Source organism: Solanum dulcamara, chromosome 6, assembly GCF_947179165.1.
Source record: "Solanum dulcamara chromosome 6, daSolDulc1.2, whole genome shotgun sequence".
Classification (NCBI taxonomy): domain Eukaryota; kingdom Viridiplantae; phylum Streptophyta; class Magnoliopsida; order Solanales; family Solanaceae; genus Solanum; species Solanum dulcamara.
The window spans coordinates 31,918,242-31,934,706 of record NC_077242.1 but is presented as its reverse complement, the minus strand read 5'-3'; positions in this window follow the sequence as shown (position 1 = coordinate 31,934,706).

Genomic DNA, 16,465 nt, shown 5'->3' with positions numbered 1-16,465 from the left:
TAAGAGGTTAACCATATACTAAGGGTAAAACCTTAAAACTATACAACAATTTACATATGAAAATAGTAATTCACACATATGAAAGTAATGAAAGATTTTTAGGGGAAAACTTGGGAATAAAACATCATAAAGACTTATATGATTCAACCGAGAGAGGTTTTCCTTTCGGGAACCCCTGAAGAACTGTGCAACAACTTGAAATTATAAACACACACTTATTATTACACATGCTTGATTACACACCAAAGGTAGTTGGTTTTTTGGTAGGAGTGATTAACATTGAGGGAAAGGGATTGTTGAGGGTTGAAGATTGTAGGTTGTTTTTTCTTTTTGTTTTTCTTATGCACACACAACTATCTCTTATATAGGCATAAGAGGAAGAAAAGAACGGTTTAAAACAAGCAACGTGGACCAAACACTGATGGGTGACAAACTAAGATAAGATTCTTTAATAATGCAAGTCCGGTGCGCATTGGACCCCATCGTCATATGCATTATCAATATCGTCTTTTTGACCAACAGACTGACTGACAAACACGTGCTTAAATAATTTTTCTCTCTTTGGAGGATAGTGATAAAGTAAGCACTCTTACAGGACAAATGTGGGCATACCCACATGGCACACTATTATTTACATAATATTTGGCAGTACTGCTGCCACATATTTGATCTTATCTTCTTATCTTCTCTGGTTCGTTCTTCATCACACAATATTTCATATTTTTAGGTATCCAAGTTATGTTAGGAAATGGAATCAAAACTCATTCCTAAATCATCGTCTTCATACGGATCTTGAGCATCTTGATAATAAGAATTGTCTCCTTAGTGCTCATCTTCTTCTGAACTTGAAATTTTGTTTGGACTATTAATTTTATCTTTGTTTGGAACTAATCTATTTGTACTCAGACTTGAAATGTCTTTACTAATAACATGCTTATATTGTCCTTGGTTTTGAAAAAATTATTCTAAAGTGTGTTTCATTGTGGACTCTATTTTTTCATTTTTTTTTCTTATTTGAGACTATGTTTTTTCTAGAATTGTCTTTTTAAAATAAAGATCTAGGTAATCTTCTTCATGATGAAGAGAACTCCTCCTTGTTACTTTTTGTCAAAGTGACAGCCATCAACGGATTTGATAAGTTTTTACTGGCTATGATTTGAGCCAGACTAACTGTATCTATATCCGATACAGTGGATTTCTTAGTATTCAGTGGGGAATGCACACCCTTCTCATCTATTTTGTCCTGAGGTAGAAAACTCGAATCTTGAGTCTGAGTACTAGCATCAGTCTTAGAGGAAAACTTGCCTTAGCATTAAATCTTTTGAAAGCCTCAGTCATGGACGAATAGTGATCATAGAAAATTATTTTGTCTGTATATTTATAGATATTGTATTGGGGAATTTGATTTAGGCTTTGTCTAAGTGTTTGAGAGATGTAATAGTTTGGCCCAAGGATTCTTCTGGTGTAATCTAAAGCTTCATAGAAATTATTGAATCCTTTGAAAAGTGGGGTTTTTATCCCATTTATAGAGTTTACTACTTCAATCCATATCTGAAAAACACCATTAGTCTTTCCATGTATGACTACATAACATTTGAATGTATTTTCTGTACTTTTATCTAAAAAATATTGGCATAATGCATTTGTTGCGGCTATAAAATATTTAGTGTGTTTTTTTTATACGTTGTCCATAAATTATCTACTAAGCATTTCTGAGATTTATCCAAGGTACAGACTGGTAGTATTCTAAATGACAGGTTACATGGAGGATACGAAATTAAATTGTACTTATCAAAATGAATGGGTTCCATTATTTCTACCGAACTTTGCGGTCTAAAATTTATATTACCAAATAAAGTCTGAGTGTATGAGTCTGGAGCTAGGGCTATACCCTTACCTTTGTCTGCTGGCAGTTGGCCAGCTGGTCTCATGCTGAAACAGGTGTCATATTAATTAGTTTTAATTTGTAATCTACTTAATTGATATGCTAGAACATTATCCTTTCCTTTTACGTATTCAAAAACAATATTATTGTATATAGATATGATATCCATGAAATTAAGCCACTGTCTTTTACTGCTAGCTTTATCATTTATTCTTGGTGGAACTTAACTATAGCTTCACAGTCTGTTCTTACTAATACTTCATTTTTATTTAAAATATATAGTTTAAAACTATTTAGACCGTATATAATTTTTAATACCTTTGCATCTATACTACTCATATATTCCCTTTTCTTTGTATTATCTACGTTGATATGCACAATTTTTTTCTTTATTTTTATGGTTGTATTTATTAGGTCGAGCTTTTAAAATAGCTCCCCATCCTAGCTTACTTCCATCTGTTTGGATAACTAAATAATCTGATTCTAATAGAATATATTTAGATCTGGTATATTCTTCACATTTTCTTTAATTTGTTGGACTAATTTGATATCTTCCATATTGAAATGCTTTTGCCCTTTATATAGCACAGGAAAAGTACCACGAAGAAGAGTATATAGATCAAATTCAGACACAAAAATAAAAGAAAATATAAAATCAGCAAGCAGAAGAATGCTATAGAAGAACCTATCAGATTACAAGAAGGAGGAAATAAAGGAAAAATACTAAATATAGCGGCTCATGATCCACAAATGTGGAATACAATTATTGATTTATGGAAAGAAATAGTGGTAGAAGACTTTCTAAAAATTTATAGTGAAACAGATACAGAAGTAATGTATAAATACTTAGAATCTTTCCTAGAAAAATCTGCTAAGGCGGTATGGAAAGCATTTAAACAAAACTTACCTCAAAAATTTCATGTCTTAATAAGCTTACGGCCAAATCCTTATAATTTTACAAATATAATACATAGTTTACTTACAGGAGAAGACCCAAATAATGGTTTAGTAGCATTACAAAGAAACGCCTTAATCAAGTTGGAACAACTAAGTATTTCAAATTGGATACATATAAAGAATTTTCTAAAAGACTATTTCTACTATTGTAGCATTAGTGGAAATACTTTTGATGAAGAATTAGGAAAGAAAGTATTTAATAAGTTATCAGGAGACATTCAAGAACATTTACGACATTTACAAACGGTCTTTAAATTATTTGTTAAATATGAAATAATAATTAGCAAAAAGAAGATGGAGCTATGTAAAACACATATAAACTTCTTAGGAGTAACTTTAGGAGACGAAAAGATAAAGCTCCAACCACACATAGCAAAAAAGGTATTAGATATGCCAGATAAATTAGTTAATACAAAAGATTTATAAATTTTTCTAGGCCTTGTTAATTATGCAAGAAATTTTATTCAGGATTTAGGAAAGATAGTAGGACCCTTGTAAGCGAAAATAGAAAATAAAGGGCAGAAGCATTTCAATATGAAAGATATCAAATTAGTCCAACAAATTAAAGAAAATGTTAAGAATATACCAGATCTAAAGATACCATTAGAATCTGATTATTTAATTTTTCAAACAGATGGAAGTAAGCTAGGATGGGGAGCTACTTTAAAATCTCGACCTAATAAATACATCCATAAAAATGAAAACAAATTCGTGCATATCAAAGTGGACAATACAAAGAAAAGGAAAATATGAGTAGTATAGATGCAGATGTATTAGCAATTATATACGGTCTAAATAATTTTAAACTAAATATTTTAAATAAAAATAAAGTATTAGTAAGAACAGACTGTGACGCTATAGTTAAGTTCCACCAAAAAATAAATGATAAGGCTAGCAGTAAAAGATGGTGGCTTAATTTCATGAATATCATATCTTTATACAATAATATATTTTTTGAATACGTAAAAGAAAAGGATAATGATCTAGCAGATCAATTAAGTATATTACAAATTAAAATTAATTAATATGACATATGTTTCGGCATGAGACCAACTGGCCAACTGCCAGCAGACAAAGACAATGGTATAGCCCCAGCTCCAGACTCATACGCTCAGACTTTATTAAGTAACATAAATTTTAGATTGCAAAGTTCGGTAGAAATGATGGAACACATTCATTTTGGTAAGTACAATTTAATTTCGTATCCTCCATGTAACTCGTCATTTAGAAGACTACCAGAATGTACCTTGGATAAATCTCAAAAATGTTTAGTAGACAATTTATGGATAGTGTATAACAAAAAAGACACTAAATATTTTATAGCTGCAACAAATGCATTATGCCAATATTTTTCAGATAAAAGTAGAGAAAATAAATTCAAATATTATGTAGTCATACATGAAAAGACTAATAGCATTTTTCAGACATGGATTGAAGTAGTATACTCTATAAATGGGGTAAAATACCCACTTTTCAAAGGATTCAATAATTTCAATGAAGCTTTAGATTACGCTAGAGAAATTCTTGGGCCAAACTATTACATCTCTCCAACACTTAGACAAAGCCCAAATTAAATTTTCCCAATACAATATCTAAAAAGATACAGACAAAATAATTTTCTATGATCACTGTTCATCCAAGACTAAGGCTTTCAAAAGATTTAATGCTAGAAATGAAGCCCCCCTTCAAAAAAATGCCAAGCTAATAGAATAAGTAAAGACACTAAAAGGCAAGTTTTGCTCTAAGACTGATGCTAGTACTCAGACTCTAGAGTCGAGTTTTCTACCTTAGGACAAAATAGATGAGAAGGGTGTGTATTCCCCACTGAATAGTAAGAAATCCACTATATCGGATATAGATACAGCTAGTTCGGCTCAAACGGTAGCCGGTAAAGACTTATCAAATTCGTTGATGGCTGTCACTTTGTCAAAAAGTGAGGATGAGGAGTGTTCTTCATCAAGAAGAAGATTACCCAGATCTTTATTGCAAAAGGACATTTCTAGAAAAAGCATAGTCTCAAAGAAGAAAAAATTTGAAAAATAGAGTCCATAATAAAATACACTTTAGAACAATTTTTTAGAACCAAGGACAAGATAAGGATGTTATTAGTAAAGACATTTTAAGTCTGAGTATAGATAGATTAGTTCCAAACACAGACGAAGTTAATAGTTCAAACAAAATTTTAAGTTCAGAAGAAGACGAACACTATGAAGACAATTCTTATTATCAAGATGCTCAAGATCCGTATGAAGACGATGATTCAGGAATGAGTTTTGATTCTATTGCCTTACATAACTTGGATACCTAAAACAGACGAAATACTGAGTGATGAAGAACGAACCAGAGAAGATAAGAAGATAAGATCAAATATGTGGCAGTAGAACTATCAAATATTATGTAAATAATAGTGTGCTATGTAGGTATGCCCACATTTGTCCTATAAGAGTGCTTACTTTATCACTACCCTCCAAAGATGGAAAAGTTGTTTAAGCACGCGTCTGTTAGTCAGTCTGTCGATCAAAAAGAAGATATTGATAATGCATGTGATGATGGGTCCAAGTGCGCACCCAACCTACATTATTAAAAAAATTATCTTAGTTTGTCGGCCATCACTATTTGGGCCACGTTGCTTGTTTTAAACCATTTTTTCCTTCCTCTTATGCTTATATAAGAGATAGTTGTGTGTGCATAAAAACCAAGAAACAAAAAGAAACACCAACCTACAACCTTCAACCCTCAACAATCCCTTTCCCTCAATGTTAATCACTCCTACCCAAAAACCAACTACCTTTGGTGTGTAATCAAGCTTGTATAATAATAAATGTATGTTTATAATCTCAAGTTTTTGCACAGTTCTTCGGGGGTTCCCGAAAGGGAAACCTCTCTCGGTTGAATCATGTAAGTCTTTATGATGTTTTATACTCAAGTTTCCCCAAAAAATTATTTTATTACTTTCATATGTGTGAATTACTCTTTTCATATATATGTAAATTGTTGTATAGTTTTAAGGCTTTATCCTTAGTATATGGTTAACTTCTTAATAACGACGATGGATTAACCTGTAAAGTCCTAAGATTCCTGGCCTTGAAAGTCCGTTGAATTAACAAAGGACGTATTTGTTGCCAGACTCCGGGGTGTGGTTAAAGAAGAAGTTATTAAGAACATAAGGTTAAGAGAGAGAGATGAACGAACTAAGATAAGATTAAAAAAAGTAAAAATAGAGAAATTTAGGATTTACATCAAAGACAAACATGGTAAGACTAAACGAGAGATGGAATACTGAGTAGAATTTACAACATATTTGATAAACTAATTCTCTAAACAGACAAACATGGTAAGACTAATCATGACTCTGAAATACAAACCTGGTGATGTGGCGCACTCACAAAGTAGAAATTACATTTATCTTTTTATATCTGAATTTTGCCATTTTCCATCATTAAAATAATTAAATTTATCCCGAACCGTCCCTTGTTTAACTATCTTACAGGTTCGTACAACACTAATAAAAAACAAAAAGCAACGGTTACTAAGCCACCTGTTTTTCTTCCACCGATTCATCTCCTAATTACTTTCTTCCTTCTTTGTTCTTTCTTTTCCTATCCTCTTTTACAACAAATAAAATAATTCTTCCTTTCTGATTCTTCTAATTGGTTTACTTTCTTTCATGTAAGTGGTTTAAATTATTTTCTTTCTTTTCTCCTTACTTTTGTGTATGATAAGTTACTTTTGTTTTTGTGCTTTTATTTTAATCCATCAATCTTTGAAAAAGTCATTGAATGTTATCATGCACATTTTTTAATTTTTTTTTTTAATAATTCCTTCAGTTTTCTATTGAAACTATTCTTTTTAATTATACTAACTAGTTTAATAAATAAAACAATTTCCTTACTTCTTTTTTGTAATTGGTTTTATTTTAAAATAACATGCATGTAGTTGATTCAAAAGATGGAAATAAAATTGAAATAAAGTACTCTCCCTGTCCCAATTTATATAACGAATATTTATATCACATTCGTTTTTCGAGAGTCAAACAATTTATGTTTGATCGAAAATTTGCACATGAAATATTCAAATTTTGAAATAAAATCTATATATTTGTAAACTACAAAAAAATTCTATCAGTCACAATAACTAATAATTCAAAATATTTAAAAAATATATAAAAAATTTACGGTCAAAATAGACCTGTTTGAGTCACGATATCCGAAAGGTGCCACATAAATTGGAACGGATAAATTGGAACGGAAGGAGTAACATTCTTGGATGCACTGTTCTGGGAGCAATGAACCAGCTCATGCTTGCAGTGACCTTTTTCCGAGCAACTCATACATGCAGTTTGAAAGGTTAGTATCTATGATTTTACAGATTTTCTATTATCTTTTCCTTATTTCCCATGGGCACTTAAAAAACATTTTGAAGAATGGTATCAATAAGTGAATAAGGAGAAAGAAGAACGGAAGAAGCAAATTAGGAGCTAAATTTGGTTTCCCATCCGTTGTTCGGTACCCGTAAGAAAACTTGACTATTTCAGATTAGCGCCACGTAGGGTTAATGAAGTGTTTTGCTTCTTTTTGTAAGAAAATAATTCGTGACAATATTTTAGAGTTAAAAGTAGGAAAAAAAGAGTTACAGGGTAGGCTGATACATTGATAAATCTGTCAATTTTAGAATAGTTAATTTTTGGTAATCAATAATACTCCCTAAGGCTAAACTTCTTAATTTCTTCATCTTAAATTAAAGAAGAATATTTGCCGATGATTACTTAGTACCATAATTGACGTAAAAAAGATTTAAGTTAAACTCTTCTCAAAGTATTCTCACATATTTTTTTAATGTTCAAAGATATATATTTTTGTTATATTTGTGTAACTAAGCAAATAAAGCTAATGCACTTTAATTTTTAACATTATAAATTTATATTGAACAAGTTTAAGATTAAATTGACTGGTTAGACATTTCACTCCATATATAATAATTATGTGGAAGGGGAGCCTTGAAGTAACTGGTAAAGTTGCTGCCATGTGACCAGGAGGTCACGGGTTCAAGCCTTGGAAACAGTCTCTGGCAGAAATGCAAGGTAAGGCTGCGTACAATAGACCCTTGTGGTCGGGCCCTTCCCCGAACCCTGCGCATAGCAGGAGCTTAAGTGCACCGGACTGCCCTTTTTTATATAATAATTATGTGGGAAAAAAAACTAACTCAAAATATTATTATAGAAAAGACAAAGAATCCTAATTCAAAATGTCTGGTAAGGTATTTTGGCATGAGAAAGTCATCTTATAGACAAATTAGAGAATAAAAGGAACTTTCTCCATTTATGATAATGACACATTGAAATAGTTTTCTCCTAATCTCCTTTATTTGGACTCTTAAATATGGAAGTTCAATTTTCTAATATTAATATATATAAAAAAATTGTAGAAAATATTTCTCTAATGAATAAAAATACTTAAAATAAGTCAATTCAAATCAGCTCTAAGTTGAAATAAAAAAAAAAGCTTTTTCCTTTTCTAATGAGCGGATCAGAAGAGAAAAGTTATGAAGAGAGTCAACTAAATCCTTAAGGATATTATGAAATTGAGAACACCAAAAATGTTAGGAAAGAAAAATAAATTTTTGATCTTACTTTGGATAACTCAACTATCAAATCAGTTTCTAAGGATTCATATGAATTAACTAAGTGAGTTATGTTTAAAGAACGATGACTTCAATTATTTAAATTTATGTATTTTGTATATCCTTAGTGCCAATTTATGTAACAAAAATATGAATACTGGATGCATATTTTGATAACGCGGGCAACTTTTGAAACTCTTTTGTTGTTGGTTATATAAATCTTTTTCTCTCTATAATTAATAATCGTAAAAAGTGCAATGCTCTAAAAAAATACTCTAGATCTAATCGCAACTTATATAGGCTTGTGTACAAAAGTGCAACAAGGAAAATAAAATAAAAAGGGCAGCCCGGTGCACTTAAGCTCCCGCTATGCGCAGGGTCCGGGGAAGGGCCCGACCACAAGGGTCTATTGTACGCAGCCTTACCTTGCATTTCTGCCAGAGGCTGTTTATTTTAGCATGATTATACATAAATTTAATCGACTGTTCAGCACTGCGCGAAGCGCGGGTAAATTACCTAGTATATCATAATTAAGAAGACTCAATGCAACTCATGAAATTAGAGCTTTTAGAAGAAGAAATCATAAGAGATTTGAGAAGAAATCTTTTGGGACTCCATGGCTGAAAGGGCCCAAGGATGAATTTCCACATACCTTGAATTTTAGAAGCCCTAAGTTGCAAAGAATTGAAGCTTGACCTTGAAGAAATCCTTAGAATTCACTTGAGGAAGAAGAAGACTTGGAGAGCACACTTTTAGAGAGAAGATTTTGATTTAGAGAGTTAGGGTGAGAATGAGAGGGTTATGAGGGCTTAGGATAGTTAATAGGTTAGAATATAGTCCCAAAAACCATCCACATTCTTTAATGAAAACACAGGGAGTGAAAAAATACCCTCAACTTAAAATTTGGAAAGTACCTGGATAGGGGACCCACCACAGTCCGTGAACCTTACCACGTCATGTGGTAGTGGTAGTGGTGACTGCCTTAAACTCTAGAAAATTGGGGTTATGAGGGGTGACCTTTATGGAGGTCATCACGACACATGATTTCCACCACGTATCATGGTGCCTTCCTGTGGTAGGCACCCTGAAAAGGGGCTTGAGGATTTGGGTTTCACGGACCACATCACGGCTAGTGGTTCACACCATAAGCCTCGAAGCCATCTGTGGTCCCTCCTCAGCTTTTCTCCTTTCAACTAGTGACTTTCATGGACCCTCTCCATAGCTCGTGGTGAGAACTATGGTCCATGAAGGGTCTCGTGAATAGTCTCTTGATGCCAAAAGCTAAGAGTTTTTGTGGAAACTTCTTTTGAACCTCATTTTCTGACTTTCCAACTTTTGAGGTCTTATAATATCTCCCCCCTTGAGAACATTTGTCCTAGAATGAGATTCAAACTAGCATGAATGAAAAATGAAAGGAACATAGCAGCCCAACATGAATGCAAAACATCTCAAAAATGCATAAAACATAAAATCTTCAATCTCAAGCTAAAAAATGACTTTAAAAACTCGTTACATGAACATGAATGCATATGAAAATATGAGAATGACTGAAATGCATAGTTTGGACTGAATGAACTAAATACCTCAACTAGGCACAGAAAGAAAGAGATGAGGATAACGCATCATCATATCGATTTTGGTTTCCCATGTAACACCCTCGACCTTTTGGTTCCTCCACAAAAACTGAAGCTACTTCTTTATTTCTCAACTTCCTAATTTGCCAGTCTAGGATCTCAACCGAAACTTCCTCATAAGAGAGACTCTCCTTCACCTCAATGTTGTCTAAGGTTACGCTAAAGCGAGGATCATAAATGAACTTCCTCAACAAGGACATATAAAATACCGGATGTACCAATGCCAAATTCAGAGACAAATCCAACTCATAATCCACCTTTCCAATCCGCCTCAAAATCTAATATGGCCCAACATAGTGGGGACTTAATTTTCCTTTCTTACCAAAATGCATCACACCTTCATGGGTGAAATCTTCAAGTAGACCCAATTATTCACCTCAAATTTAAGTTTTCTTCTCTTTACATCCAAATAAGACTTTTGTCTACTTTGGGATGTCTTCAATCTTTCTCTAATCACCATTACCTTCTCCATAGCCTCATGCACCAACTCTGACCCTATCAAAGAAACCTCTCGACCTCGAGCCAATCGATATGAGACCTACACCTACTACCATATAAGGCCACAAATAGAGCCATTAGAATGCTATAATGATAACTCTTATTATAGGCAAACTCTATCAATGGAAAATGATCATCCCAATTACTTTTAAAATCCATAACACAGGCTCTCAGCATATCCTCTAGAGTCTGGATGGTACGTTCGACCTAACCATTCATCTGTAGGTAAAAAGTTGTACTAAGCTTCACTTGAGTACCAAGGTCCTTTTGGAAAGATCTCCAAAATGGAGATGTAAACTGAATGAATGCACGAGTATCTAGGTGAAGTCTGAGTACCCTAGACACTCAACTAAATCCTTGGGGTTTTCTTGCCTGTGTTTTTTTCCCTGTAGAATCTTTTTAATTTATGTTGAACCAACATGTTTAGGATGTAAATGTGAAATACGAGTAGGGATCTATGGCATGATGGCTAGAAGGTTTTAAACAAAAACAAATACACCCCTTCAAAATTTACTTAAATTATTGACTGTTTCTTTGACATATTGACTATATAGGATCTTTGAGTGACATGATGTAAACTGGTATAATAACGCATGAATTAGACTAAAACATGAACCAAAGATTGATGATTGACAATGGAACTTGTTTCCAAGTGTGTGTGAGGTATTTGTGTGTTCAAACTGTTTGTGCCAATCTAGAACTTGTCCTGTTGGTCGTACTGTGATAATTGAAATGTTGACTAGGAAAGGATCATAGGTCATTTTTGACTTAGTCCACTTAGCCTTAAAAGAATTAACCAAACATTGTTTTACCCTTTGAACCAAAAGATATAAACTTCTAAAAGACCTTTTTGATCAAATAAACATGTGTTTCAAATGTCCCTAATCCGAATTATAAACCCTTGTTTTATCTCTGGTCCCTCCTAGAATAATGTGCACCTCAACTCAGGCCAAAATCCTAAGTTGATGATGGCTACTATGAGAGAAAAGCGAGAAGTGAATGGGTATGAGAAAAGAAAAATAAAAGAACGAAAAGGTTTGAAAAAGTGATGTGTGAAAAGAAAGAAAAAGGTGGTTGGCTAAGACGAATAAATAGGTTAGAAAGAGTTAGCAAAGAGAAGTACAAAGCATAAGAAAAGTGTTGTAGAACAAACAAACAAAAGCCACATCTAAGGCAAAAGCAACAGGCGAAGAAACAAAGTAAAATGAAGTGTGGGTTGTAAAAGGTGGACTCAAGGTTGATGTAGTGTTTGAGGAGGAACAAAAGTCACTAAAATCTAAATGTACCACGCTTGCCCCTGAGCCTACGTTACAAGCCGCAAAATTCCTATAGTGATCCTAGTTTAGCAGTTCAAAAGTCTAAGTATTGAAAATAAGGACAAGCCTATGGTAATGTGCATGAAAGTCTGAATTTGTTTTGTGAGCATGAGTGTTTTTCCATGTTCCTGAGTTTAAAGAAAAATTTATAAATTATGAGTGAAAAAGGGACTTCTTTTCGGTGAGGGCACAAGTGGCATTGTCTAAATAGTCATGAAATGGTAAATGTAGTTTTTGGCATGTTAATTTGTCTATTGGTTTTGAAGTGTCTGGAATTGATCCACATAATTTAGTTTGATTTGAATTAATGGTTGCTCCCTTGTTCATTCACTGTTACTTTGACGACCCGTAAACTTGAGAACGATCATTCACTTCACTTGTGGTCTTCAATTCAACTTTTATTTTTCTCCTGTTTTTTGACGATTGATACCTATGACCCGTATAACTAATGACAAGTCGTAGGATGAGCCCGTAAAGCCTAAAAATACCTTTCTTCAGTTTTGTGATTCCTCAACCAAATTTCCGACTTAGTTTCTATAAAATAAGCACAACCAACATCAAATATGTTAACAAATGCTTAAAAGACATGCACATTCTTAAGTTTTAAAGCATTAAAAGTACCATAAATCCATGGTACATCATAAACTAAGTACCTCAGTTCGAGATGATAGACAATGGAACACTATAAAGCTTAACCAAATCTCAGATATACAACTTAGTATAGTCTTCGGTTGAATATGAGGTCTTAACAGAGAGAAAAAGAGTCTACTTAGTCATTCGGTCAACAACCGCCCAAATAGAATCATGTTGCCTATGAGTACGAGACAAACCTGTAATGAAGTCCATATTCAAGGATTCCCACTTCAATGTAGGAATCTCAATATCTTGAGCTAAACCTCTCGATTTTTTATGCTCAACTTTCACTTGCTGATAATTTGGACATCTAACCACAAACTCCGTAATATCCCTTTTCATGTCATTCCATCAATACACTTCTCTCAAATCGTGATACATCTTTGTGGAACCCAATGAATAGAATATAATGAACTATGAGCCTCAGATAATATCATTTCCCTCAACCCAGTAGTATCGGGAACACACAATTGGCCTTGATATATCAAAACACCATCTCCCCCTTAGGTGAAAGCCCCAATGGCTTTTCCGGCATCCGTCTTCTTCAACTTAACAAAAGTAGGATCACTATCTTTTTTTGCCTTAACATCAACCCCCAAAGATGGTTCAAAACTATTTTGCACGATAAAACCACCATCGTCGGAGTCAACTAATCGAACACACAAATGGGCCAATCTATGAACATCCCAAACTTGATATTTCTTCTCATCCTTAACACGGACAATACTATTCATGGATAATCTACTAAGAGCGTCGGCAACTAGGACTATTCAAAATTGACCTCTATCGATAACCCAGCCGCAAAATTGGCTTATTGGATTATTAATATTGGGTTATCGTATTAGCAGGTGGGGAATGGATTTAAATTTTATAATTAACGGCTTATCAGTGTAGGGGACGAATTACTCAATTTTGTTATTGGGTAAACCGTTAATCCGTTAAGAATTTATAATATTTTATTATATTTTTATCCCTAAACATATAAAATATGTATGGTAATTATAATTTATAAACCTAAAGATAAGCCTCAATAGGCCAATCCCATTTAGAGTATAAGAAATTAGACAGCAACTATATTACTATACCCTAATTTTACCTAAACCTAAATAAGAGTATAAGACCCTTGCTAGTTGTCGCCTCTGTCTCATCTCTATTCTCTCATTCTCTCTCAGTCTCTTGTGAGGCTAAGAGGTGGCGCCACCCTGTCTTCTCCTCCACTAGACCTCCTCTTCTTTCCCTTAGGTCGCCAAACCTTCAAACTCGTTGGCTCGCTCTTCTCTTTCCTCTCCTTCGCCTCTATCCTCTCTCTCTCTCATCTACTGTCTCTGGCGAAATTTCACCCCGGAGACAAGCAAGACCATTTCTTTCTCCGGCAAAATTTTTCCCTCATCTACTGTCTTCGGTGAAAGATTCGTCTAGGTTTGTTTTCTCATTTTTTAATTTCTCATTTCTGTCTATTGATTTTCCAATATGTTCTCTTGATGCATGTTTACTTTTGTTGTGAATTTTGGCTAAAGCATGAATTTCTTTGAGGTTTCAGATCTTTGGTTTACTGATTCTTTATGTTAACGTGCTAAATCCTCACTTTATGTCTAAATCGGCTTTGAATCTTCTTTGATTATTTCTCTTAATTTTGGTATTTACTTCACTGATTTTGGCGTTATTAAACTATTGATATAAAATTGTTTATCCATATCATAACTTATTTTTGGGTTGTTGATTGAAATACAGGGACTTAAAGTCTTAAACTTCTAGCATGGCTGAACAAAGTGATAAAGTGATAGGTGAAAGTAAGGCTTCAAATATAGCAAGTCATGCTGAGATAACTCTGTCAGCTAGTGCTAAAAGAAGGAGAAAAAGGTCTGTTGCTTGGGATCATTTTACAAAAGTTAAAACTTCTGAAGGTACGAAAGCAAAATATAGCCATTGCTATAAGTTGTACTATTTTAAGTCAAGAGATGGTACGTCCACTCTTCTTGGTCATTTGTTGACATGTCCTAAACTTCCTACTCCTATTTTTGATAAAAAAAAATAATCAACCATAGGCTTTAAATCTATTCTGGGGGTAGTCAAGGTGATGTAGTTGTTGTCTCTTGGAAATTTGACCAAGAAGAGTATAGGAAGGCTTTATGTTGTATGGTAATAGTTGATGAGCTTCCTTTTAGCTTTGTTGAAAAAGAAAGTTTTAAAGAATTTATGAAAATGGCTCAACCTCATTTTTGGATCCCTTCCCGTAGTACTGTAACTAGGGACTGTTTTAATCTGTTTAATAAAGAAAAACAAAAATTGAGGAGGTATTTTATAGAAACAAAATAGAGAATTTGTATTACCGTTGACACATGGACTTTACAAAGAATCAATTACATGTGTATCACTGCCCATTGGATCGATAGTGATTGGAATATGCGCAAGAAAATACTTAATTTTTGTCCTATTATTAGCCATAAAGGTGAAGATATGACAAATGATATTAGTAGGTTCTTACATGAGTGGGGGATAAATAAGATCTTTACTGTCACAGTTGATAATGCAAGCTCAAATGATGTGACAGTAAAAAAATTATCTAATCAATTAACAAAAATGGAAACTAATTTGATGAACGGTAATCACCTTCAAGTGAGGTGTATGGCTCATATCATGAATCTTGTTGTCCAGGATGGTTTGAAAGAATGCTCTTTGTCTATTGAACGTGTTAGACATGCAATTAGATATGTTAGGCAGTCTCCTGCGAGGTTGAAAAGATTTCAAGAAAGTTGTGACGATGAACAACTCAGTTGCAAAAAATCTTTATGCTTAGACGTTCCAACTAAGTAGAATTCCACCTATCTGATGTTGGGTAGGGCTGTTGAATTTAAGAATGCATTTTTAAATTATGCTTCCCGTGAAATTGGCCTGAGACATTATCTTGAAAATTCTTATGTTGAAATTGGAATCACTGCCGGTGAACTTTTGAGTAGTGATTGGGTCCATGTGAAAAGAATTACAAGATTTCTTGAGATATTTTATCTTCTTACTTTGAAAATATCTGGATCACGTTATGTTACGTCAAATATTCATTTTCTTGAAATTTGTATAGTTGTTGTTTATTTGAATCAATTGATGACAAGTGAAGACACTGGTTTAAGCGATATGGCAAAAAAGATGCAAGAACAATTTAATAAGTATTGGGGAGATCCAGCAAAAATGAACAAGATAATTTTTAATTCATGTATTTTGGATCCTCGTTACAAGCTTGAATCAGTTATCTATGCACTTGTAAAGATGTTTGGGGGAAAAGGGCCATCTATACAAGCAAAAGTAAAGAAGTACATGACTTCATTATTTAGCGAGTATGTAAAATGCAACTCAAAAGGCAGTGTGCTTACTCAATCTTGACCTTGCTATTCACTGGACACTTCTACTTTTGGGTTTTCTAGCAGTCAAGTAAGTACCCAAAGTACATGACTTTTAGAATCACTCATGAAAGATCTAAAGAACTATAAAACAACGAATGGAGGTGTGGATGCTAGAATGGAGTTAGATAAATATTTTGGTGAAAAAACAAAGGATGATAGTAAAGAATTTAACATCCTAAACTGATTAAAAATGAACTCAGCTAGATTTTCTATTCTTGCTGAGATGGCTTGTGATGCATTAGCTGTACTAGTTTCAAGTGTAGCATCTAAATCTGCATTTAGTATGGGAGGAAGTCTTCTTGATTCATTTAGGAGTTCATTGACTCCTAATTTAGTGCAAGCTCTAGTGTGTCTTCAAGATTGGCTTCGAAGTGAAAAATTAAAACAATTTGTTAGCGTTGAGGAAGATCTTGATAATCTCGAGCAACTTGAAGAAGGTAATGATACTTTTTATTATATTTGTTGTATATTATTGTTGTAAATGTTTTATACTTATTACATGACTCATTATGATAATTTTCTCTTCAG